Source organism: Geotrypetes seraphini, chromosome 1 (assembly GCF_902459505.1).
Source record: "Geotrypetes seraphini chromosome 1, aGeoSer1.1, whole genome shotgun sequence".
Taxonomy (NCBI): domain Eukaryota; kingdom Metazoa; phylum Chordata; class Amphibia; order Gymnophiona; family Dermophiidae; genus Geotrypetes; species Geotrypetes seraphini.
The window spans coordinates 95,481,815-95,507,185 of record NC_047084.1 but is presented as its reverse complement, the minus strand read 5'-3'; the positions used below and the strand labels follow the sequence as shown (position 1 = coordinate 95,507,185).

The following is a 25,371-nucleotide window of genomic DNA, read 5'->3' as shown; positions in this document are numbered from 1 at the left end:
GAAGTTAAGAGGTGATAGGCTCAGGAGTAATCTAAGGAAATTCTTTTTTTACAGAAAGGGTGGTAGATGCGTGGAACAGTCTGCTGGTAGAGGTGGTAGAGACGAAGACTGTGGGCTCCTTTTATGAAAGTGTTCTAGCGTTTTTAACGCACGCTAGCCGAAAAACTACCGCCTGCTCAAGAGGAGGCGGTAGCGGCTAGTGTGTGCGGCATTTTAGCGCGCACTATTCCGCGGGTCGAGACCCTAACGCACCTTTGTAAAAGGAGCCCTGTGTTTGAATTCAAGAAAGCGTGTGACGGGTACATGGGATCTCTTAGGGAGAGGAGGTGATACTGGATGGGTCGTATGGCCTTCATCTGCCGTCAGATGTGAAGAAGAGAGACTCGAGCGATAGGCATAAAATGTGGAGGTTAAGTGCGTTTGGCAAGAGATACCAGCATAAAGACCACGCCTAGACCCGGCACCTTGGTCAAAAGAGGAGTACCAAAAAAACCCAACAAATTTTTAGATTGAATCAGGTTGGGCAGACTAGATGGACCATTTGGGTCTTTATCTGCCATCATCTACTATGTTATGTTATGTTATGTTATGTTATGTCACCTGTAAAAGGCAGAAGTTTAGAATGAAAATATGTCAGGTGTTGAGCTTTGGACTAACCTTCCTGCCCTGCTGCTGGAATCTGGGCTCCTTCCAGTTATTCCGAAAGCACCTGAAAACTTGTCTATTCTCAAAAATGTAAATCTCGCTACCCTCTTTATAATCTCTAATTCTTATTATGTTTTTCCTTCCTTATATTCAAGTTTCTGTAAACCGTGCCGAGCTCTGTCTTTATGGAGACGATGCGGTATATAAACTTAAGGTTTAGTTTAGAAGATCAGAGTTGGCAGCTGTTGATTCCGGCCCAGCCTGAACTGGCGGCTTTCACCAAGACAGATTTTCTGTGTTAACGAGAGCTCGTCTTAATAACTCCCCGACAGCAGCAGCAGGTCTAAATCTTAATGGATAACGCTGGCACGGTCGCATCTTAACACACAAAATAAATAAATACATTAATTAAGTGCTTGTTCTCCATGTTTACTTGTATAATTGCATTGCTTCTTTCATTGTAATTTTCCTCAACGATTATGTACCACTGACTGACCTGTTGTACATGGTTTACTATGCCTAATAAATACGATAATACAAAAAAAAAAAAAGGGTCGGTGATTCTGCTGGTTTGTTATATCATGTGATAATTGTTGGATTTCTGGCCTGCTGTTTCTAATCCAGGAAAGGGCAGCCATTATACACAGAGGGCTGCAGGAATGTCAGAACATTACGTGGAGGGGCATTTTCAAAAGGTTGTCTAAGTCCGACCTCGGACGTTTTGTTCAGCTAGGTGCCTAATTTATTTGCCATTATTAAAAAAAAACAGTCCAGATTGAAAGTGTCCAAAACAAGCCATTTGCATGTTGGAGGGTCCAGCATTGTTAATGGACTGGTCACACAGACATGCCAGCAGAGCAGTGAGGCAACCTGGAAGGTACTGCTGTGAACAACACATTAAGAGTGCCAGGCCCACATCTCACCATAACCCCCTTTTACGGTGAGCCCTCCAAAACTCCCCCCAAACCTACTGTGTGGAACTGTCCTTTCCATTGCAAATGCAAGCAGTGTCTCACTTCCGGCTCACCACACAATTGTTTCCCACGTACTCACCTTTATAGGACCCCCAGGGACCCCTGAAGAAGACTTTTTGTCGAAACGCGGACCGTGTTGGGTCCTGTATCCCTAACGGATTAGGTCCTTTAAGGCTCTTATGTGGATGATTTACTTTTATGTAGATGGAATTATTTTATGTGGATGATTTCAGTGTACCTTTGGAACTTTGATACTTTCAAATAAAGTCCATTTAGGAACATCATCACTCCACAGTGGTGATTTTTATTTGGCCCGTGGATCCAGTGGTCTAGTAAGGGGGGGCAGATCGCCCCAGGCGCCACCTTGGTGGGGGCGCTGGCACCTTTCCTCCCCCCACGCCATGCTACACTTGTGCCCTCCCTTTCCCCCACCTCTTTAAATCTTCGCCAGCGCCAGCAACTTCTCCGGCCTGCTGCTGGTGCCGGCCTGGCTCCCCTCTGAAATCACTTCCTGGTTGCGGGGCCAGAGGGAAAGCCAATGCTGGCGCAAGCAGCAGGCCAGAGAAACTGCTAGTGCTGGCAAAGATTTAAAGAGGTGGGGGGAAGAGAGGGCGAGAGTGTGGCATTGGGGGCAGGGAAGGAGCAGGATGAAGGGGAGGCGCCAGTGCTCTGGACGCCTCCTACCCTCGCTGTGCCACTCTGTGGACCATAAGTTACCCACTCCTGGTCTGGATTGCCAGTCACTGAGAGATAAAAACAGGTTTTAGTACCTAGCCAGAAAAAGTCTTGCTGGACAAAGAAACTAGAGCCTGCTGATTAACCGTTCACCTTAACTGTACACATGACATCCCGTTTGTCTGTCTTGTCTGTTTAGATTGTAAGCTCTTTTGAGCAGGGACTGTCTTCTTTGTGATTCTGTACAGCACTGCGAGCATCTGGTAGCACTCTAGAAATAATTCATAGTAGTAGTAGTAGTGTGAAGAGTTTCAGTCTTTGGGCAGCAGAGCTGAGATTGTGATGTCATAATGTCTCATTCCACCAATAAGAGCCAACCTCATCAATGATGTCACAATGGCTTGATTGTCCTATACTCCCCTCTGCACTCCAATCCAGCCAGCAGATTAACCATTCCCCTTAACTGTACACATGACATTCCATTTGTTTAGATTGTAAGCTCTTTGGAGAAGGGACTGTCTTTTTTGTGACTCTGTACAGTGCTGTGTACGTCTGGTAGTGCTAAAGAAATAATTCATAGTAGTAGTAGTAGTAGTAGTAGTGTGAAGAGTTTCAGTCTTTGGGAAACAGAGCTGAGATTGTGATGTCATAATGTCTCATTCCACCAATAAGAGCCAACCTTATCAGTGATGTCACAATGGCTTTATTGTCCTGTAATCCTCTTTGCCCTCCAACCCAGCCAGCTGATTAACCCTTCCCCTTAACTGTATCCATGACATCCTGTTTCTCTGTCTTGGCTGTTTAAATTGTAAGCTCTTTCGAGCAGGGACTGCTTTCTTCTTTGTGACTCTGTGCGGCGCTGCGTGCGTCTGGTAGCGCTATAGAAATAATTAACAGTAGTAGTAGAGCCGGTAAAGCTGTAAGCAACTTTTATAAATTTGATCTAGTGACAGCATTGTCTTCCAGTTATGCATTCTTCCATCGCTTTAACCCTTTTCATTTTGAACAAACACGCCGTAACGTGAACTGAAAAGGTTCGAGCTAAATGCAAATCTCTGTTTGGAAAACAAACTTGTGCAGTTTACAGCGGAGCGAAAGGTGTGTTGGAATCCGCGCGCCCTGCCTCGCAGCTCCATGATGTTTGGTGTAAGGCCTCTAGCAATGGGGGAAGGAATAAAAAAAAAAAAAAAAAGCAGAGGAGCCTTATCCTTATAGGGTAGTTCAAAGTGATCAGTGGGCACATACTTTTCCCTGACCTTTCCTCCAGATTAGTGGTGGAGGAGCCTGGCGTGATAACGTTTCACATTCCATTGCGGGGTCCGACTGATGAACAAGGTAGAGTCTGTATGTGCTGCATGAAGCAGGCCTCAACCTCTCCACTGCATTTTAAATAGGTGTCTATTGATGAGAAGGTTTTAATTTTGGAAAAGCCCTAGTTATTAAACTGATGACTTTTTTTTTTTTCTCTCTCCTCTGCATTCTTTTCCCGATCTTCTTTAAGCGTGGGAATTCAGCGTTACCTGGCATACCCGAGCTTTCATGCCTTTTAAGGGAGAGAAATTTAGGAAAATGACAGAAAAATGGAATATCAAAAATATGCCCCCTGTTTTACTAAGGTGCGCTAATCGAATTAGCACGCGCCAAACGCTAACGTGTCCATAGACTAACATGCACGCGTTAGCATTTAGCGTGCGCTAATCGGTTAGTAAAACAGGGCCACAGTTAGAGGGGTTTTCCCAGTGCCTTCATTCACAATTACTCAGGGATTCCCCCTATTTTCAAATCCATTCCTCCTAGTTAGGGTTGCGAGATGTCCGGATTTACTCTTTTTGCTACCATTTATTATTCTTTGGAGCCCCATATAACGCGGATTCGCTTATAATATTTTAAAATACCTTGGACCCCCCCAACATCAGCGTTATATGGGGTCCGTAGTTCCTTTACTGCTCTATTTAGGCTGCGGACTGCTGAGGCCTGCTTATCAGTTGTAGCGGTATAGAAAAATCACGTGCTACAATTTGATGGTATGGACTTTGCGGGTGGGTGGGCGAGCTGGGATGGAACACAGGCGGAGCACACAGGAACGCATGTAAATTATAGAATGCTGTAATTTACATTTACTAAGGCCCTCTTTTACAAAGGCGCGCTAAGCGTTTTAGCGCAGATGTAGCGCACGCAAAATCAACGCGTGCGCTAACGCGTCCATAGGATAACATGCATGCGTTAGTGTTTAGCGTGCGCTAAGAAGCTTAGTGCACCTTTGTAAAAGGGTTCATATGCAGTGGGGCGCAAGACGCCAGCGCGCTGACAATCCAGCGCCGACAATTTGGCGCAAGACAGAAGCACGCGGGGGAAAAAGTAATTTTTAAAGAGGTCCGACGGGGGGTTTGGGGTGGCAACCCCCCCCCCACTTTATTGGTTAGTGTTCGCGCTGCTGTTGGAGGGGAGTTCGGGGGGGGGGGTTGGAAACCTCCATTTTAGCGAAAACGGAACTTTTTCTGATTTTTTTTGGGAAAAGTTCCGTTTTCTCTATAATGTGGGGGGTTTCACCCCCAAACCCCCCCGCAACGGCAGCGCGAACACTAACCAATAAAGTGGGGGGTTGCCACCCCAAACCCCCAGTTGGAGCTCTTTAAAAATTACTTTTTCCCCTGCGCGCTTCTGTCTTGCGCCGAATTGTCGGCGCTGGATTGTTGGCGCGTGATTATCCCGTCACCTTGTAAAAGAGGGGGTAAGTCATACATTTTAATGTGGGCATGTTATAAGTTGTCATGCCTAGAGACGTATGTACATTCTCTGATAATTGAGCAAGTAATTTGTTAAGCAAAGCAGGTATCTACTTTTTCTTTATTAAATAGGCAACATAAACACACCTATAATATGCATCCTGTTCTAGAATTACTCTAGTGCAGGGGTGCCCAAATAGTCGATTGCGATCGACCAATAGATCGCAAGGGAAATGTGAGTCGATCGTATTGCCTTTGCGATCTTGTTCTTCCTGCCTCCCCGAGCCAGGCCTGGCACGTACAAGCGTCGGACCCACAAGCTTTCACCTCCGAGAGTTGAGTCGGTTCAGCGTATGGCCACCAGGATGGTCGCAGGACTCAAGGACCTTCCGTATGAGGAACGGCTGGGCAAGTTACAGCTATACTCACTTGAGGAATGCAGAGAGAGAGGAGACATGATTGAGACGTTCAAATATGTCACGGGCCGTATCAAGGTGGAGGAAGATCTCTTTTTTCTTAAAGGACCCACGGCAACCAGAGGGCATCCATTGAGAATCAGGGGAGGGAAATTCCATGGCGACACCAGAAAATATTTCTTCACCGAAAGGGTGGTTGATCGCTGGAATAATCTTCCGCAACAGGTAATTGAGGCCAGCAGCGTGCCAGACTTTAAGAAAAGATGAGATTGGCATGTGGAATCACTTCATGGGCGTAGTTAGGGGGTCGGTCATTAGTGTGGGCAGACTAGATGGGCCGTGGCCCTTTTCTGCCGTCATTTTCTATGTTTCTATGACGTGAATTCTGACGTCGGAGAGGAAGTTCTGGGCCAACCAATCGCTGCCTGGCTGGCCTGAAACTTCATCTCTGACATCAGAATTGACATCGGGGGGGGGGGGAGGAAAGGCTTTGGGCCCGGCGTTTGTATACACCAGGCCTTGCTAGGGGAAGCAGGGAGAAATCGGTGTGGTGGCTTGGGGGGGGCAGGGAGAGAGAAAGAATCGGGGAAGTGGAGAAATCTGGGCAATGGCTTGGGTGGGTGGGGGGTTACATGTGGAGAAAGAAAGAAAGGGAGGCAGGGGCAGAGAGAAAGACAGAAATAAAGAGGGGGCAGGGGGAGAGAGAAAGGGAGACAGAAAGAAAAGGGGATGGGGCAGAAAGAAAGAAAGACAGAAAGAAAGAAATATTGGATTTACAGAAGAAGGAAGTGCAATCAGAGACTCATGAAATCACCAGACAAAAAGGTAGGAAAAATGATTTTAGTTTCAATTTAGTGATCAAAATGTGTCCGTTTTGAGAATTTATATCTGCTGTCTATATTTTGCACTATGGCCCCCTTTTACTAAACCACAATAGTGGTTTTTAGCGCAGTGAGCCTATGAGGGGCATTCAGCGCAGCTCCCTGCGCTAAAAACCACTATCGCGGTTTAGTAAAAGGGGAAGGGGTATATTTGTCTATTTTGGTATAGTTGTTACTGAGATGACATTACATATTTTAAAATCATCTGCCTTGTCTTCTTTGAAAAAAACCCCAAATATAAATGATAATTAACATTTTCTCTGCTTCAATGTGCTCTGTTTTTTTAAAAATGTATTGTCGGTAAATCATATTGACCTGGTCATTTTAAAAGTAGCTCTCAAGCTCAAAAAGTGTGGGCACCCCTGCTCTAGCGGCTAGATTTATGACTTATCCTTGCAGGGTTTCTGATTGAACCTTAGCACATGCTCCTCACTGGAGGATTTTGTCCCTATGCAGAAATTAGGGGTGCTTTGGGGGAAGGATTAGAGGGGGAAAAATCCATGGCGATTGTGGATAAAGGTGAAGACGTTCCACCCTTGGTCCCCGTTGTCCACCCTGGGTCCCCGTTTTGCTGGAAGCCGAAAGGAGCAGGTGGAAACCGCTGAGCCGTAAAAGCAGAGGGAGAAGGTTGGAAGCTACCGGATCCCTGGAGGAAGATGGTAAGCGGGAGCTCTAAATGGAACTGTCATCCACTACGCGCCTCCTGCCTACCCCCACTACTCAGCTGCAGCCCTTCACTCCTGTGCATTATATAGCCAGAGGCTCAGTGGTCAACATTTTGGCAGTCACTGATTAAGCTGAGTGTATCTGAAAACATTTGAAATCCCGTTTTTGTTTTGTTGTTGTTCTAATTGTTATGAGTTCTTAGGTACTTGTGCCTGGATGTGGGGCACTTTCAAGCGAAAAGTCATTTTCCCTTCCTCCCTCCCGCCCCCCAGACTGTATTCATAGTACTCTAAACGCCACACATGGTGATGTCTGGAAATGGCATTTAAGAGAAATTCCCCCAGGGCTTCTACCCTTTTAATCTACCACATCTTTTCAAGCAAGGCTATTAATGAAAGCCAGTGCAACTGAGTGGTATTTAAAGGTTTAAAATTTATATTCTGTGGAACGGTTTCTGAGAAGGCTGCCCTGGAGATGGGAGCCTAGTAGGAGAGAGGAGACTGTGCCCGTTAAAGGCGGACCAACGGGGCCGGTTTGCTAGGGCAAGGCAAAATCTCACTCAGCTCTGACAGTCGGTCACGAGGGGCCGCTGAAAAGTTCAACACTGCTGCTGCTGAAAGATGGTACGTGGGAAAAAATATACCGCAAAACCTTCACAACAAGCTATGGAGTCCCGCCGATCACCGTACACTAAGGCCCTCTTTTACCGAGGTGCGCCAACCGATTAGCGCGCGCTAATCGATTTAGCGCTGGCTCAATGATGATGCGTGAATGTTAGTCTATGGATGCATTAGTGTTTTAGCATGTGCTAATTTGATTAGCGCGCGCCAATGTATGGAGAGGAAAAGGATCTCGGAAACCAGCTTGATTCATCTAATCTAATCTTCATTTTATAGATCGAATCTACTCCCTAAGGAGCTCGACTCGGTTTACAGTTCGTTAAAAAATGAAACATAACAAGTAAAAACTGTGGGATAAAAACAGGGAATTGGTTAGATTAGATGGATGGAAAAAGTTAGACAAAATGTATGTTGAATTGCTTAAAATTGCTATACGACAGCTAAAATCAGATTAACTATTGTGAAAACAACCAGGTTTTTAAACTTTTTTGAAATTGAAATAATTAATCTACCGGTCTTAGAGAATCTGGAAGCCCATTCCAAATTCTAACCAATTTAAAAGTAAAAGATCTACTAAGCTTCCCAGTGCATTTAATCCTTTTCAGAGAAGGAAATGCTAATGTGTGAATTGGTAATTCTTGAATAGCAGGATCTAAAGCAATTCCCACTAAGGGGAATCAAAGAGTCGAATATTCTATAAAGGAGTTTGAAAACCGCACATGCACACTTGAACCGGATCCTATGATGGACTGGAAGCCAATGGAGTTTTCTCAGCAATGGGGAAACATGGTCGTACTTTCTTTTTCCAAAAATAAGTTTGGCCGCTGTATTCTGTATTAACTGGAGACGATCTAATCGGAATGAACCTTAACCAAGACTTATAAGGTTCCACTTTTCTATCATTGATCCTAAAAAAAACTCTCAAAACTTATTTTTTAAATTCTTCAAATAAAAGCCCAGACTTATCTTAAATTTTGCAGACAGCCCTATACACTTGCACGCAGATTCTATATGGGACGCTGGTCGCGGCAGCTGCCTAAGAAGCCGTTGAGCATCGCACAGTGGGATCCTGTACAGAATCACGCCTCTCCCATTATAACCCTGCCTAAACCCTCCATCCCCAATTCTCTAACCAGTGCCCATGTCACAGGCACCGGTTAGGGAATCACGCCTACCTGATTGAGGGATCCCTTGCCATCAGCTGATCACGGCAAGGAAATCCCCAATCAGCTGAGCTGGCATGCCTCCCCAAAGTCGTGGCTTCGGGGAGTCTTGTTGGCTCAGCTGAATGGGGTGGGGGGGGAGTAATGCCCCTGCAGCGATCAGCTGAGCGGCTGTGGCAGGGGACCCCCCGAACCCCTGACACTCACCTGGAAAGTATCCTGGCAGGAGGAATGCCTACTCCCTCCTTTCGCTACTACCCCAGACTCCCCCCCATACCTTTGACGAAGGAAAGCTGGATAGAGGGGTGTCCACTCCCTCTAGTCGGAGGGCCCACCTCTTCAAATGGTAGATCTTCCCCTTCCTGGTGCATCTTGGGATATACTGGGGAGGGGCCTAAGGCTTTGATTGGTTCAGGTGCCTAAGAACTCTTCTATCCCAGGATGCACTGGGAAGGAGGCCTAAGGCCCTGATTGGCCCAGGTGCCTAAGGCCCTTCCTATGGGAGAGGCCTTAGGCACCAGAGCTGGTCAAAGCCTTATTTTGAAGAGGCGGCAGGCCGGAGGGTGTGGGTATCCCTCTGGCCGGCCTTCCTTCGTCAAAGGTATGGGGGTGGTCTTAAGGGTGCAAGGTGGGTGTTTAGATGTTTGGAGTGGTGTGGGGTTTGAGCTTTGGGGAGTGTTGCCGGTTGGGGGGGTTGTCAGGGGTTCGGTTAGGAGGGAGTAGGCATCCTTCATGCCGGGATACTTTCCAGTTGGGTGTCAGCAGTTCGGGGGTGGGGGAGGTCCCCTGCCGCAACCACGACTTCGGGAAGACCTGCCAGCTCAACCGATTAGGGATTCCCTTGCCGTGATGGCTCAGCAGGCCGCATCTAGTTTTAGCTTTTGAAATGTAGGGAGACGCCTAGGGCTGCTTAAGCTTACCCAAGGCCACCTCCAGGCGAAAGCACGCCTATGCCCAGCCTTTGGTGAGCTTAAGTCTCTCTGCACCCACGACAAGCGTCTACAGTGTAAGCAGCCTGCCTCAGAGTTTTTGGGGTTTTTTTAATGTGCATCCCGACTGACTGCCAGACAATGGTAGGACGCCTACGACTACTTACAATCAGGATGCCCGTTTATAGAATCAGCTCTTGAGTCTAGTGATTTTCCATTTTTTTCATTCCATTGGAAAAATATGGAACACGGAATGAAAAAAGTGGAAAAAAAAATCACTGCACTAAATGTATAGCCCTCGATGGAGACTTCCCTACCTTTGTTGGTTGGGCTGAGAACTTTTCAGTAGCCCCCTCCTCTGAGTTCTATCAAATTAACTAGCAGGGCTGTGGAGTTGGTAGATAAATGTTCCGACTCCGACCCCGACTCCTCAGTTTTTTGTACTTCAGACTCCGACTCCAGGTACCCGAAATTTCCTCCGACTCCGACTCCTCGACTCCGACTCCACAGCACGGGTTAATTTTCAGATCGTTAAAATGGAATGTCAAGTTGAGAGAAATGAGCATTTTCGACACCACCTTCTTTTTGTTTTTAATCAAGGTTCTAAGGCCGCAGAAGCTGCTCGCAACATTTGTGCTGTGTATATAGTGGGTGCTGTAGCTGAAAGAATCGCTCGTGATTGGTAGGCCAAGTTCAAAAATGGAGTCGGTAGATAAATGTTCCGACTCCGACTCCTCAGTTTTTTGTACTTCTGACTCCGACTCCGACTCCAGGTACCCGAAATTTCCTCCGACTCCGACTCCTCGACTTCGACTCCAACTCCACAGCCCTGTTAACTAGTATAGGAAAAAAGCAGAAGGCACTCTCACCCCCATGCTATACTTCTGAAGTCCAAATCCTGGTCCATTCTCACATTATTCAGGACCCTCGTTCCTTCTGCAGATGCTTCAGCTGGCGGAGATCCGGTTTCCAGGAACCCCTCAACTGATTAGCTTCAGTGAACTGCATGTGCACTATAGGTCCTACCAGTTTGTTGCAGATTCTAGTCAAGGCTGGTTTCCCTCAAAGTCATTGGCAGCGGAGACAGCAGGTATTATAGGACAAACGCCCTTACTGAGGTCGGCAACACTGGGCCCAGTCCATGAGAGGAGAGTTCTTTTTCACTTCTTCATAATATAAGTACAATGAAAACCTCCAGGCAACTGAAAAAGGTAGCAAGATAGGCGCTCTCATATGCCATAGATGCCAACTGCGGAAGCTGCCGGCTCTTCAGCTTGGAAAAGAGACGGCTGAGGGGAGATATGATTGAAGTGTACAAAATCCTGAGTGGAGTAGAACGGGTTCAAGTGGATCGATTTTTCACTCCGTCAAAAATGACAAAGACTAGGGGACACTCGATGAAGTTACAGGGAAATACTTTTAAAACCAACAGGAGGAAATGTTTTTTTTCACTCAGAGAATAGTTAAGTTCTGGAACGCGTTGCCGGAGGATGTGGTAAGAGCAGATAACGTAGCTGGTTTTAAGACAAGTTCCTGGAGGAAAAGTCCAGAGTCTGTTATTGAGAAAGACACGGGGGAAGCTACTGCTTGCCCTGGATTGGTAGCATGGAATGTTGCTACTCTTTGGGTTTTGGCCAGGTACTAGGGACCTGGATTGTCCAGCATGAGAATGGGCTACTGGGCTTAATGGACCATCGGTCTGACCCAATAAGGTTATTCTTATGTTCTTATGCCATATTGGTTCTTTGTGGTGTGTGTGTGTGGGGGGGTCGGGGGGGAGTGCAGTAATAGAGAATGACACGGTGGCAAAATTCATCACCGTTCCCGTCCCCGCGGATAACCGCGGTAAACCATCTTCATGTCATTCTTTAAGGAGAGAGAGAAGAATCAGAGTATAATTGGGTACAACCACTGACCCGCAAGCTTTGCTTTGAAGAATGCTGGTGTAGAAGGACCGAGGTTGAAATAGACACTGGAAAATGATATGGGATTATTTCCCACGGTTATCCACGGGAACGGGAACGGTGATGAATTTTGTCACTGTGTCATTCTCTAATTTGAATCCTTGTCTCCCCCTTACATTTGTTGACCATTTTAATAGCTGTTGACCATTTTAATAGCTTGTTGACCATTTTAATAGCTGTCTCTGGACTACAAACGGTTTATATCCTTTTGAAAGTGTTCTTTGCATAGCTGTAAATAGCATAGAGCAGTGGTTCCCAACCCTATCCTGGAGGACCACCAGGCCAGTCGGGTTTTCAGGATCGCCCTAATGAATATGCATGGAGCAGATTTGCATGCCTGGCACCTCCATTATATGCTGATCTCTCTCATGCATATTCATTAGGGCGATCCTGAAAACCCGACTGGCCTGGTGGTCCTCCAGGACAGGGTTGGGAACCACTGGCATAGAGGATGCCATATGCGGAGCTGAACCTTTTATGCTGTTTTTCTTTGGTTAATAGAAAGAAAAGAGGCTATTTTTATGATTATGTCCTTCTAAGCTTAGAGTGCGCCGATTCAAAGTATTAATGTTGCCCAGCAGTCTCTCTGAAAAATTAATTGCTGAAAGCATTGTATTAGATCTTCAGTCACGTGGAAACCTTGCAATACAGAGCCATTTTGCCTCTTATTAAGCACTGAGAGGCTGTTTGCATGGCTTTGTCAGGGTAATTGGTCAAAAGCAGAACATGATTTTTTTTTTTTTTATGACTGCGGCTTATATTATTTCAAAAATAATTTAGTCTTATAAGTTAACAAGTTTGCTGCTGTTAGTAGGGCTTAATGAAGTGTCATTTTAATAAGGTGTTTCATGCCACTCATGATTCACTTCGAGTTAGAGTACTTGGATTCTGCAGAGCAAATATGACGGAGCTTGCACTGAGATTTTGTATTATATAATATAACTAAAGGTAGGGTTATAGTAGAGCAGTGCAGAATGGCTGTTGTGTTAATGTATTTGGGGGCACACAAGGTCAACAAGCAAGCTGTAGGTGTCTCTTAATTAGACTACTTGGGGTTCCGGAATCTTTTGTTACTCTTTGGGATTCCAGAATCTTGCTATTCTTTAGGATTCTGAATGGAATGTTGCTACTCTTTGGGGTTCCGGAATCTTGTGTTACTCTTTGGGATTCCAGAATCTTGCTATTCTTTAGGATTCTGAATGGAATGTTGCTACTCTTTGGGGTTCCGGAATCTTGTGTTACTCTTTAGGATTCCAGAATCTTGCTATTCTTTAGGATTCTGAATGGAATGTTGCTACTCTTTGGGGTTCCGGAATCTTTTGTTACTCTTTGGGATTCCAGAATCTTGCTATTCTTTAGGATTCTGAATGGAATGTTGCTACTCTTTGGGTTTTGGCCAGGCACTAGTGACCTGGATTGGCTGTACATCTCATTCTCAAAGTTCAAATCTGTGGCCATTGCGTAGCAGAAATATGCTGCTTTGTCTCAAAGCTCCAAATATCTTTAAAACTTATTTTAGGTTTCTTATTCAAATATTCCGATATTAATTTATACCACTTGGCGGCCTGATGCCCTTGCAAATCTGTCTAGAAACATAGGCCTGGAAGCTATACTGATATTTTAAGTTACGCCAATCAGGAAACCCTTCCTGAATGGCCTGTTTCAACTGCAGCCATTTATAACTTTGACATTTTAATATGCCGAAAGATTGTTGCAATTGTAATAAATTTACCATTTTCCCATTCCAAATTACACCATCTAAAGTACGTATGCCTGCCTGCAACCAATGTTTCCAGAGGATTTTAGACTCGCCGATTTTTAGCTTGGAGTTTAACCATAGGAATTGACACGTGGATTGTTGTACTTAATTTTATTGTCTTCCAGATAGATTGAAGAATAATATTGTCCTTGTATATTCGAGGAAGCTTGGTACGTAAAATATGGTTAAGACCTAATGGGGCCAAAAGATGATTTTCCAGTATCAACCAGTCTAGCAGATTCTCCATGAGCTCAGGAAGGATCCAATACATACCCTGACGCAATATAAAGGCTTGACACCTGTAAAAATTTGGAAAATTTACCCCTCCCGCCGATAGGCTATTCTAGCAGTTTTACCCAGCCAAATAAATTTTGTAAGAATTCTTAAACAAAATAATTGCACAGAACAGTGTTAAAAAATAAATTAATGTACAGTATTACACAACCGTATGCTTCTAACTCACTCGATGCTTGGTGGCCATTTCTGGAAGCAAAGCCCAAACTAGGAGTGAACATGAAAGGAAACAAAGCTTTTTCTCTAAGGTTGGAGGTTCGCGAATATTAGAACACATGGTGCAAAATACAGAATAACGGTTACAATGCATGCAACCGTGGATATGCGAAATTGCAAATCGGGAATGCGCGAATAATGAGAACCGACTGTATTAGAACATAACATAAGAACCTAAGAATTGCCACTGCTGAGTCAGTGGTCCATCATGCCCAGCAGTCTGCTCACGCGGCGGCCCTCTGGTCTAAGACTTATATGTAAGAGGGCATAGGATGAAGTTAAGAGGTGATAGGCTCCGGAGTAATCTAAGGAAATAGTTTTTTTTACAGAAAAAGTGGTAGATGCATGGAACAGTCTCCCGGAAGAGTTGATGGAGACAGAGACTGTATCTGAATTCAAAAGGGCCTGGGATAGGTACGTGGGATCTCTCAGAGAGAGAGAGAGAGATAATGGTTACTGCGGATGGGCAGCTCTATGACCTCACAATGCAGGTGCACAAAGCCTTAGCCTATAGGAAGAGGAGATGCAAATGTTAAGAGCCTTAGCCAATAGGGAGAGAAGGAGACAGTGGATGCTGCAGATGGGAGACTGGATGGGCCCATTTGGCCTTTATCTGCCATCATGTTTCTATAACCATAAAGCTCTATGACCTCACAATGCAGGTGCACAGAGCCTTAGCCTATAGGAAGAGGAGATGCAAATGTTAAGAGCCTTAGCCAATAGGGAGAGAAGGAGACAGTGGATGCTGCAGATGGGAGACTGGATGGGCCCATTTGGCCTTTATCTGCCATCATGTTTCTATAACCATAAAGCTCTATGACCTCACAATGCAGATGCACAGAGCCTTAGCCTATAGGAAGAGGAGATGCAAATGTTAAGAGCCTTAGCCAATAGGGAGAGAAGGAGACAGTGGATGCTGCAGATGGGAGACTGGATGGGCCATTGGGCCTTTATCTGCCATCTCATTTCTATGGGACTTCTATACCGCCTTTTTGTGGCTTTGGCATTTCAAAGCTGACATTCAAAGCGGTGAGCACTGGAGAATTAAGTGACTTGCCCTGGGTCACAAGAGCAGCACTGGGATTTGATCTGGATGCCAAGGCCTCAGCTCTACCAGTGAGTCACACCTTCCTGCACCAGTTTTGTCTACTTAGCAAACACGTTTGGAAATGAGGTAGTTTGTGAGGTTTGGGGCTGGCATTTATTTCTGTTAGCTTCTGAAACAGCTGTGGCTTCTCCCGAAACTTGCTGCTTTAGAATAAGGTGGATAAATGATTTTCCTCACACTAATATCCCTCAAAGTAATCTGGGATTTGTAGGTCGTAGCGTTCTTTCTTATGTACTCAACGCGGTTGTAAACCTTGGAATGGAATTCAGGGTGAGATGGGCAGCTCTGGTTTTCCTGAAGCCATCGAGTCGTTTTAATGGTTCCTGTAGAGTTATTTTAACGTTCCTTTCAGCTGCACAGATATCTGAATTCTGAAGTACTAAAGCACCGCCTCTGTTTACTTTTCAAGGCCAAAGTTTTGTAGACCATTAGACTGGGATAATATACGAGTATGGCTGGCACACCAAGCCATTCGGTTTTGTTAAGCAGCAAGAAGTTGTCCATTCACAACCATTTTTGGCTGGGTATAAATGCACTGAAGCTTTTCTGGCTGCCCAGTTCCAGGCTTTTGACATGAGTAGGTGGAATATGAAGTGAAAGCCTATTTAGGTCTTGGCTGCCATAATGGAGTCGTACCGACTGCAGCTACTACTGTTAAATCTGGCTAAGCTAATAAACCCAAAGGGGCCCTTTTACTGTATTAAAATTTTCAGTTACTGAGGCACTCGTAAAAGCAGGATTTTATAGCACAGTAGCTGCAAATCTTAACATGGGTTCTATTGGGGACATTCCCACCATTTCTATTGCAGATCGTGCATTAACCTTCAGATTAAGGAGTGATATCTTTTCCTAGTTAATGTACTGTGTTTCCCCGAAAATAAGCCCTACCCCTGAAAATATGCCCTAGTCGTCATGCGTCCGCCCCCCCCATCCTTCTCTCCCAACCGAACCCCACTGCCTTCGACTATAAATGTCTTCTGGCAGAGGAGCGTCGGGCCAGCAGCACTCACAGGCTGCTTTGCGGCCTGTGTGCCGAGTTACTGATGATGTCATCAGTACACAGAAGGACCCAGCGAGAAGGCCGCAAAGCAGCCTACCTTTGATTCTCGTCAAAGGTGGGCTCCAGAAATGTAGGCCTTTCAAACCCTGGCCTACGTTTCCGGCGCCTACTTTTGACGAAGGTCGCAATTCTGTAAATGACGCCATTACATGATTGACATAACGGCGCCATTTACAGAATCCAGCTTCAAGTGTCTTCTGTTTAGTAGGCAATAAGCGGTCCCATGCTAGCTCTGTTTTCTGATGTGTAGGTTGTAGACATGTTACTACAAGATGTTCATTCTTTTTTTGATTCCTTAATAAAAGTGATATAAAAAAAAGAGGGGGGGAAAAATCCAGACAAGAAAACCCAGTAGGGTTCAATGGGGGTGTCTGCTGGGATCCGGGGGCATCAGCCAGTCACTCCTGGTCACACCAGAGCCAACTTCAAAATGGCACCCCTGTGTGATTACTTCTAGGGGATCATATTTCCTCCATTTTGAGGTTGGTACTGGAGTGACCAGGAGCAACTATGTATCACTCCTGACTGATGCTCCAGACCCCGGCAGATGCCCCCATGGACTCAACTGGACTCCCCCTCCCCTCGGACCACCAATGAGTTGGCAGGTAGCCACTGAGGAGTGGGCGGACTGGGAGGGAGGGGCATACACAAGGGCTTGGGTCCTGGGGGAGGGGGAGTTCACTGCCGCAGTCCAAGAGCATTGGGCCGCAGTTTTTCACGGTCTTATGCTCCTGCTTGCGAGGTGTCTTGCAAGCAGTTATTCCTACAAAATGGGATTCAGCAACCTGTGGTAGTGTGATACCACAGGTTGCTGAACCCTGCAGGGCATCGAGGTTCGGTGAAGGGTGAACAAATATTCAGTGTGCCCCTTCAAAGTGAACTGGTGTAGTAAGAGTGGTAATCCCAGTTCTTCAGTGTTTGCAACTATACCATGGCTGGAGACTTAGGATATGCATTCCTTGGTTCATAGACAACAACGCGGAAGACAAAGGCGCGCGCCGACAACTGAGCGCAAGACGGAGGCGTGCGCTGAAGAAAATTACTGTTTTTAGGGGCTCTGACGGGGGGTTTTGTTGGGGAGCACCCCCAGTTTACTTAATACAAATCGCACCGGCGTTGTGGGGGGTTTGGGGGGTTGTAACCCCCCACATTTTACTGTAAACTTAACTTTTTCCCTAAAAACAGGGAAAAAGTGAAGTTTTCAGTAAAATGTGGGGGTTGCAACCCCCCAAACCCCCCACAACACCCCCACAACGCGGCGCGGAGCCCTAAAAACAGTAATTTTCTTTGGCGCGCGCATCCGCGCTGCGCTCAATTGTCTGCTTGCGCCTTTGTCCCGGCGCGCTTTTGACCTGACACCGCATTCCTTAATTCATTTATTTATTCAGTTTTCTATACCATTCTCCCAGGGGAGCTTGGAAGTTTACATGAATTTATTCAGGCACTCAAGCATTTTTCCCTGTCTGTCCCAGTGGGCTTACAATCTCTCTAATGTACTTGGGTCAATAAGGGATTAAGTGACTTCCTAGGGTCACAAGGAGCAGTGTGGGTTTGAACCCACAACCTCAGGGTGCTGAGGCCGTAGCTTTAACCATTGTGTCATATTTGGTTTGTTAGCATGCTTTAAATACACTTCTCCCTCCGAATCCGCGGATTCGGTTATTCGCAATTTTTTTTTTTTTGCAAAAAAACTATTTTCATTTTTGGGCTATTTTTAAGCCGTTCAAGCCTCCCCCGGAACTCACGGCAGCCATCCTGATGACGGCTCTGTACGGGGCAGGAGCATAGGAAGATCGCTGCTGCCCCGCTTCACCGCTAGACCACCAGGAAAGGTTCCAGAGATGCAGGAGGGAGGTGGGGGGTGGGTCAGAGCCGGCCGAGAAGTTATTCGCGATTTTTCACACTTCGTGGTCCGGCTCTGCACCTAACCCCCGCGAATACCGAGGGAGAAGTGTATGTATTAGCACTAAACCTGTGTCGTGGTGTTAACCTATGAATTAATGGGAGGTAAAAGCTGTTTGCATAGCACAGTTTGAAAAAGTTTGGACAAGTTCTTGGAAGAAAAGTCCACAAATCATTATTATTTAAAGGGGATTTGGGGAAATCCATAAAGAGAACTGTGAAAATTTACAAAGTGACCTGAATAAACTAGGAGAGTGGGCGACAAGATGGCAGATGAAGTTTAATGTAGAGAAATGTAAAGTCTTCCATGTGCAGCGGCCTCTAAGAAGGCGAATAGGATGCTAGGTATTATCAAGAAAGGTGTTACAACCAGAATGAAAGAAGTTATCCTGCCGTTGTATCGGGCAATGGTGCGCCCGCATCTGGAGTACTGCGTCCAGTATTGGTCGCCGTACCTTAAGAAGGATATGGCGATACTCGAGAGGGTTCAGAAAAGAGCGACACGATTGATAAAAGGATGGAAAACCTTTCATATGCTGAAAGATTAGAGAAACTGGGGCTCTTTTCCCTGGAAAAGCGGAGACTTAGAGGGGACATGATAGAGACTTACAAGATCATGAAGGGCATAGAGAAAGTGGAGAGAGACAGAAAGAGAGAGATAGAAAGAAAGAAAGAAAGAGAGAGATAGAAAGAAAGAAAGAAAGAGAGAGAGATAGAAAGAGAGCGATAGAAAGAAAGAAAGAAAGATAAAGGGAGATATATATATATATATATATATGCCCTTCATGATCTTGTAAGTCTCTATCATGTCCCCTCTAAGTCTCCGCTTTTCCAGTGAAAAGAGCCCCAGTTTCTCCAATCTTTCTCTCTTTATTTCTGTCTCCCTTTCTGTCTCTCTTTCTTTCTCTCTCTCTCTATATCTCTGTCTCTCTCCCTTTCTCTCTCTCTCTTTCTTTCTTTCTATCTCTCTCTCTTTCTGTCTCTTTTTTTCTTTCTATATATATATATATATGTCTCTGTCCCTTTCTCTTTCTTTCTTTCTTTCTTTCTCTCTCTCTCTCTCTCTCTCTTTCTTTCTTTCTATCTGTCTTTCTTTCTTTCTATCTCTCTCTTTCTGTCTCTTTTTTTCTATATATATATATACTATCCTATATCTATATATATAGAAAAAAAGAGACAGAAAGAGAGAGATAGAAAGAAAGAAAGACAGATAGAAAGAAAGAAAGAGAGAGAGAGAGAAAGAAAGAAAGAAAGAGAAAGGGACAGAGACATATATATATATATATAGAAAGAAAAAAAGAGACAGAAAGAGAGAGAGATAGAAAGAAAGAAAGAGAGAGAGAGAAAGGGAGAGAGACAGAGATATAGAGAGAGAGAGAAAGAAAGAGAGACAGAAAGGGAGACAGAAATAGAGAGAGAAAGATTGGAGAAACTGGGGCTCTTTTCACTGGAAAAGCGGAGACTTAGAGGGGACATGATAGAGACTTACAAGATCATGAAGGGCATAGAGAAAGTGGAGAGGGACAGATTCTTCAAACTTTCGAAAACTTCAAGAACGAGAGGGCATTCGGAAAAATTAAGAGGGGACAGATTCAGAACCAATGCTAGGAAGTTCTTCTTTACCCAGAGGGTGGTGGATACCTGGAATGCGCTTCCAGAGGGCGTGATAGGACAGAGTACGGTATCGGGGTTCAAGAATGGATTAGACGATTTCCTGAAGGAAAAGGGGATAGAAGGGTATAGATAGAGGATTACTATACAGGTCCTGGACCTGATGGGCTGCCGCGTGAGCGGACTGCTGGGCATGATGGACTTCTGGCCTGACCCAGCAGAGGTCATCAGGTTTTCACCTAACCCACCCCCAACCATCCCAAACAAACAGGAACTCATCCCCGGATAAAGAGAATGAAGCCGTAAGATATGTACTCTCTTAGCACCCCATGGCAAACCCAAGCCAAACAGAATTTTTCAGTAAAACAACACTTTAAAAAAAAAAAATTCTCTTTTCAAAAGAGACCTCAACTATGTCAGCAGGCCATTGGAATGTGTCTGGAAGTCTTTCCCACACACACAAAAAATAATGATTTTTAATAACATATATGTAAATATAGCTCTTTGTGTCTATATCTCTATATATAGTTATAACTTACTGTTTAGAAGATGTGGAATCCAGCTCCAAATAGCAGGGTTCGACATTGAAAATGTGAGAAACATGACTCTCATGAAAGAAACAAATTTTATCAAGGATCTGGAAGTTTTAGTTGTGCCAAGATAGTGACTGCTGTGGTCTTTTTTTTTTTTTCTGTTTTAGGGGTCCTTATTCACATCATAACTAAGATACAGCTAACCATGAGGTCCTTTTACTAAGTTTCAAGTTTATTATAACATTTGATTAATCGCTTATTCCGAATTCTAAGCGATGTACAAAGTAATAAAATTACAAAAGTACAAAATAAGGGGAGACAAACTTAAAAGAAATGTATTATAGCCACTGATACATAATAATGTAAAATTACAAATATAAACCACAAGTTTCGTAGCTACTAATACATAATAAATTAAGATAGACATACATTGATAAAAAAAGAAACATGGCGTGCTAACCGATTTAGCGCACGCTAAAGATTAGTGCGCACTAACCCCTCTCTTCTGCGAAACCGTGCTAGCAGTTTCTAACGCAGGGAGCCGCGCTGAATGACCCCCCGCTGCTCCCGTCGCTCATAGGAGCTCAATGAGCGTCGGGAGCAGCGCGGGCCGTTCAGCGCGGCTCCCCGTGCTAGAAACTGCTAGCGCAGTTTCGTAGAAGAGGGGGGTAAATTCTAAGGCGCCCATTATATTCTATGGGCGCCGTAGCGTTTAGCGCGCACTAATCTTTAACACGTGCTAAATCGGTTAGCACGCCTTAGTAAAAGGACCTCATGGTTAGCTGTATCTTAGGTTATGATGTGAATAAGCTGGTTTGGAAACCCCTGAATCTTGAACCCCTACAGCAGGGGTGTCCAATGTCGGTCCTAAAGGGCCGCAGTCCAGTCGGATTTTCAGGATTTGCATGCACTGCTTTCATTGTATGCTAATAGATCTCATGCATATTCATTGGGGAAATCCTAAAAACCCGACTGGATTGCGGCCCTCGAGGACCGACATTGGACACCCCTGCCCTACAGTAACCCCCACCCCCCAAATATGAAAGAGCAGGCCGGGTGCAAGCCTGGAGCGATGCATGAGCAGCCCTAATATTTGAATCTGTAGTTGTTTTTTTTTTAGAACCTGTTCTTTTGTAGATTTTTAGCCCAAGAATTCTCAAATGGAAGACGACAACAGGGAGGAGGTTGGTCCGACAGTCACAACAACAAAAAAATATAACGTTACATTTCCTTGTTGTTGTTTTTATAGCTTATGGAGGGAAGAATGTTCTTTTCTTTGATCCAAGACAGTTTGTGGATTTTTTTTTTTAAAGTGCAAGGAAGGAAACCAGCTGCTTTTGGAGAGTTTCACAAATGAAATCCTTAACCCTCCATGCGTAATCTGGGTTCTAAATGTTGGGGGAGGGGTGGATTCTAAAGAGAAAGTCTTTTCCTGTATCTTGGTTTCTTTTGTTCGTTGTTTTGGCACTTCTGAATCAGTTGGGTTTGTTTTTTTATTAAGGTGCGCTAACCGAAATCTGAAAACCTGGCTAAGCCTCTATCAAGAAAACTATTTCACAACTGCAACAGGACTCTATGAGAAACCATACCCTCCTGGAAAAGTGTAATTGCTAAGTCACAAGAGTAGATGCACATCTTCCGTGCACATCCTTTTTACACAAGAAGTTGCCTTGCAATTTCATGAAAACCCTTTTCTACCTATTCTCACACAGGAAAGGCTTTGGAAAATCACTCCCAAAGATATTTAAAAGGGGGAAATGTGCTTTTACATAAGAATATACGAGTTGCCCTACTGGGACAGATCAAAGGTCCATCAAGCCCAAAATCCTGTTTCTAACAGTGGTCAATCCAGTTCACAAGTACCTGGCAAGATCCCAAAAGAATAAAACAGATTTTATCCTAGAACTAAACAGTGGATTTTCCCCAAGTCCATCTTAATAAAGGCTTATGGTCTTTTCATTTAGAAAATTACCCAAACCTTTGTTAAACCCTGCTAAGCTAACTGCTTTAATCACATTTCAACTTCCTAAACTGCACACAAACTAGGCTATCTCCTGCTACTCCCCTTTTCCTTCCAATGCTGATTAGCTTGCCTGCATCTCTGTTGTGACTAGAAGGAAAAAGAAATAACTTTTTCCTATCCCAGGCCCTTTGGGGTACTGCACTGGAGGAGAAGTTTTTTTTTTTTTTAATGTTCGGTCAAAGAACTTTTTATTTTCCATATCTTTATTCATCTGTAAAAAACAACAAGAAGTGCAACATATTATCAAACAATGTACAAAATAAACAGCACTTAGTGGCGCGGGCCCAGGCTCGAGTGCGAAAAGCTCGTGCTCCTGCTTTATGCGCCGCTCTGCAGAAACAGAAGCAGCCGTCCAGCGAGGGAGGGGCAGGAGCGCAGTAAGTTCCTGCCGAGGCTGTGCTGGACCATCGCTATCAGAATTTTAAAAAAGGTACCCCAGGGGATGCTGCGGGCTGCCTACCACGTGGGTGCGTCTTATAGGCAGGTGCATCTTATAGACCGCAAAATAAGGTACATTGATCGTTGTTTGGCTGCTTTTAGGGCTACTTTTACGAAGGCGCATTAGGGCCCTGACGCGCGGTATGGCGCGCGCTACAATGCCTCGTGCGCTAGCTGCTACCGCCTCCTCTTGAGCAGGCGGTAGTTTTTCGGTTAGCGCGCGCTAATCTGGTGCATGCCCTAAAAACGCTAGCGCACCTTCGTAAAAGGAGCTCTTCATGTCACTGTCGTATAAGCACTACGATGGGTTATTCAAAAGTGTCCCTAAATAGGTAACTTTTCAAGGGACTTTTATTCCTGTACCTGGGCTGGTAATAGATTCCAAATTTGAGGGCCAGTGACTGAAAAGAGTGTATTACGCCTAGTGTTGATGGTACGCAAAGATGGAATTGTAGGAAGATTTTTATGTTCTGATCGTAAAGTACGAAATGGATTGTAAAGAGTAATGACTCTGTCCAGGAATAGCGGGACTTTAGATTTTTATGCTTTAAATTTAATCAGTGCCAGTTTATATGTAATTCTATGATTGATGGGGAGCCAGTGTGCGTTCTTTAGAAGGGCATGATTGTAATGTGCACCCAGTAATAGGCACACACGGGAGCATGCTGAACAGGCCTGGGGCTGGGAGGAGCATAGGAATGGGGGGAGGGGAGGCTGAAGAGAGCCACCAGGGCCTAACCCAGTAGCGGCCAGGTTCTGGGCCAGGTAGGTTGCAGAGGCCTTGGTTAAGCTGGGGCAGTTGGGGGCCTGGTAGAGGTGCTGCTGGATAGAGGAGGAGGGAAATGGAAGGGAGAAGAGGTACTGCTGGACCTGGCAGAAGGGAAGGGAAAGGTGCTGCTGGACTTGAAGAAGAGGAGGGAAGGAAAGGGAGAGGTGTACCAAATTTCCTTTCTCCTGTAATTATTTTTATTGCAGTATTTTGTATTATTTGTAACCGTCTAATTTCTCTTTGAGTAATGCCTTTATAAAGTGAATTACAGTAATCCAATTTAGATAGTATCAAGGAGTGTATTAGTGTGTTCAGATAGGCATGGAATAAGTTAACCGGGGATCTAATCATTCGTAATCTATGGAAGCAACCTTTAACAGCTGCACTGATTTGGTCATGGTAGTTGAGTTTGAGACAGTCTTTAAAATATATTTCTGTAGGACTGTGTATGAGGCTGGTACAAAATCACAAACTGAAATTTAGGATATGTTCGGGGTTTTGTTTTTTTTTCCCACGAATACAGTCCTCTTCACCCAGAGAGGTCTGTTGTAACACTGAAACAAATTCCAGAGCTTGGAAGTGGAAGCTTAAACAGTCTCACAATTACCAGAAAAGAATACAGTGGTACCTTGGTTTGCGAGCAAAATTTGTTCCAGAAGCATGCTCGTAAACCAAAGCGTTCGTATATCAAAGTGAGTTTCCCAATAGGAAGTAAGGGAAACTCAGATGATTTGTTCCACATTCCAAAAACAGAACCCCCCCCTACCCTCTCCCCCTGAGGCCACTGGCACTGCTCGCTTCCACCCCACCCACGGAAACTGGCTTCTCTCCCCCCGTGGCCCACCCCCATACCGTTACCTCCAGTGGACACCGGCACGCGCCAACCCACAGGGCATACGTGTGCCGGTGCTGAAAGAGCCTGCCGCTGATGTTCTGTGCTGGGCTGCTGTGGGGCCTTGAGCATCTGCCTTCTGGCTCCCAGCCTCTCCCCCAGAAAGCCTCCTCTCTTTGCGACGAGCTCCGGCCTCTCGCCATAGCGCACAGCTTGTGATACACTGCACTAATGCATGTGGGGTGTGTTCAGGCGTCCCGGGGTAGTTTTAGAATCTGCAGGCACTTCACACATGCTAAAAAACAGAATTTATTTTTTTAGCGCTGGGGAGCGCAGAGAGCAGGAGGGTACTGCGCTAATCCGTTAGTACAGCGGTATTGCCGTGAGCTGATTAACATGTGGTTAATGCCTGGACAATTGGTATCGGTGAGTGCTCTTGCACAAATGGCCGGGCACTAATGGAGCAATTAGCGCGTGGCCATTAATGGGACTAATAGAAAATGGGTCCATTTTACTGCTGCGCTAAAAGCAGCCTCGGCGTACAGGAAAGGCCCGCCCTGCAGATAGCACTGGCCACATTTTGGCGCAGCTTAGAAAAAAGGCCCCATAGAAATTGTAAAATAAATAAGCAATTCCTCTATCTGTGGGCTTTATTCAGAAGGGACTTTTTCCCCTGCTGTACTTTTAGGAAAACTTTCTTTCTTTTTATATTATTATTAAATAAAGCTCTGCGGTAGTAGTGAAATTTAGGGCTCCTTTTACGAAGCCGCGATAGCGGTTTCACGTGCGTAATAGCGCACGCTAATTTGCCGGCCGCGCTAGCCGCTACCGCCGCCTCTTGAGCAGGCGGTAGTTTTCCGGCTAGCGCGGGGGTTAGCGCGCACTAAAAAGTTGGGTGCGATAAAGCCCCTAACGCGGCTTCATAAAAGGAGCCCTTAGAGGCCCGGAGAGTTGAAATGGGAGAAATGTCCTTACCAAACCACCTCTCCCCTCTTATCGGTGGGAAAACCACCGCAGTCTGGAATATTGCAGAAGGTGGGAGGGAGGGGGCTGACAGGATGGACAACGCGGTCTTTGTCATCGTGCTGTTCCTGTGAATGTTCGTGACCCGATTACTGCTAGTGTGTCTTGGCCTTAGGATCCAAAACAGTCTTGCTTTTTTTTAAA

The 25,371-nt window shown here is 45.2% G+C and overlaps 1 protein-coding gene across 6 annotated transcripts in view; it reads left to right on the top strand.

Annotated features, from left to right (window-relative positions):
* The window catches only part of SETBP1 (SET binding protein 1), a 585,862-nt gene that overhangs the window by 235,125 nt on the left and 325,366 nt on the right, over positions 1-25,371 (top strand). The window lies entirely within an intron of this gene.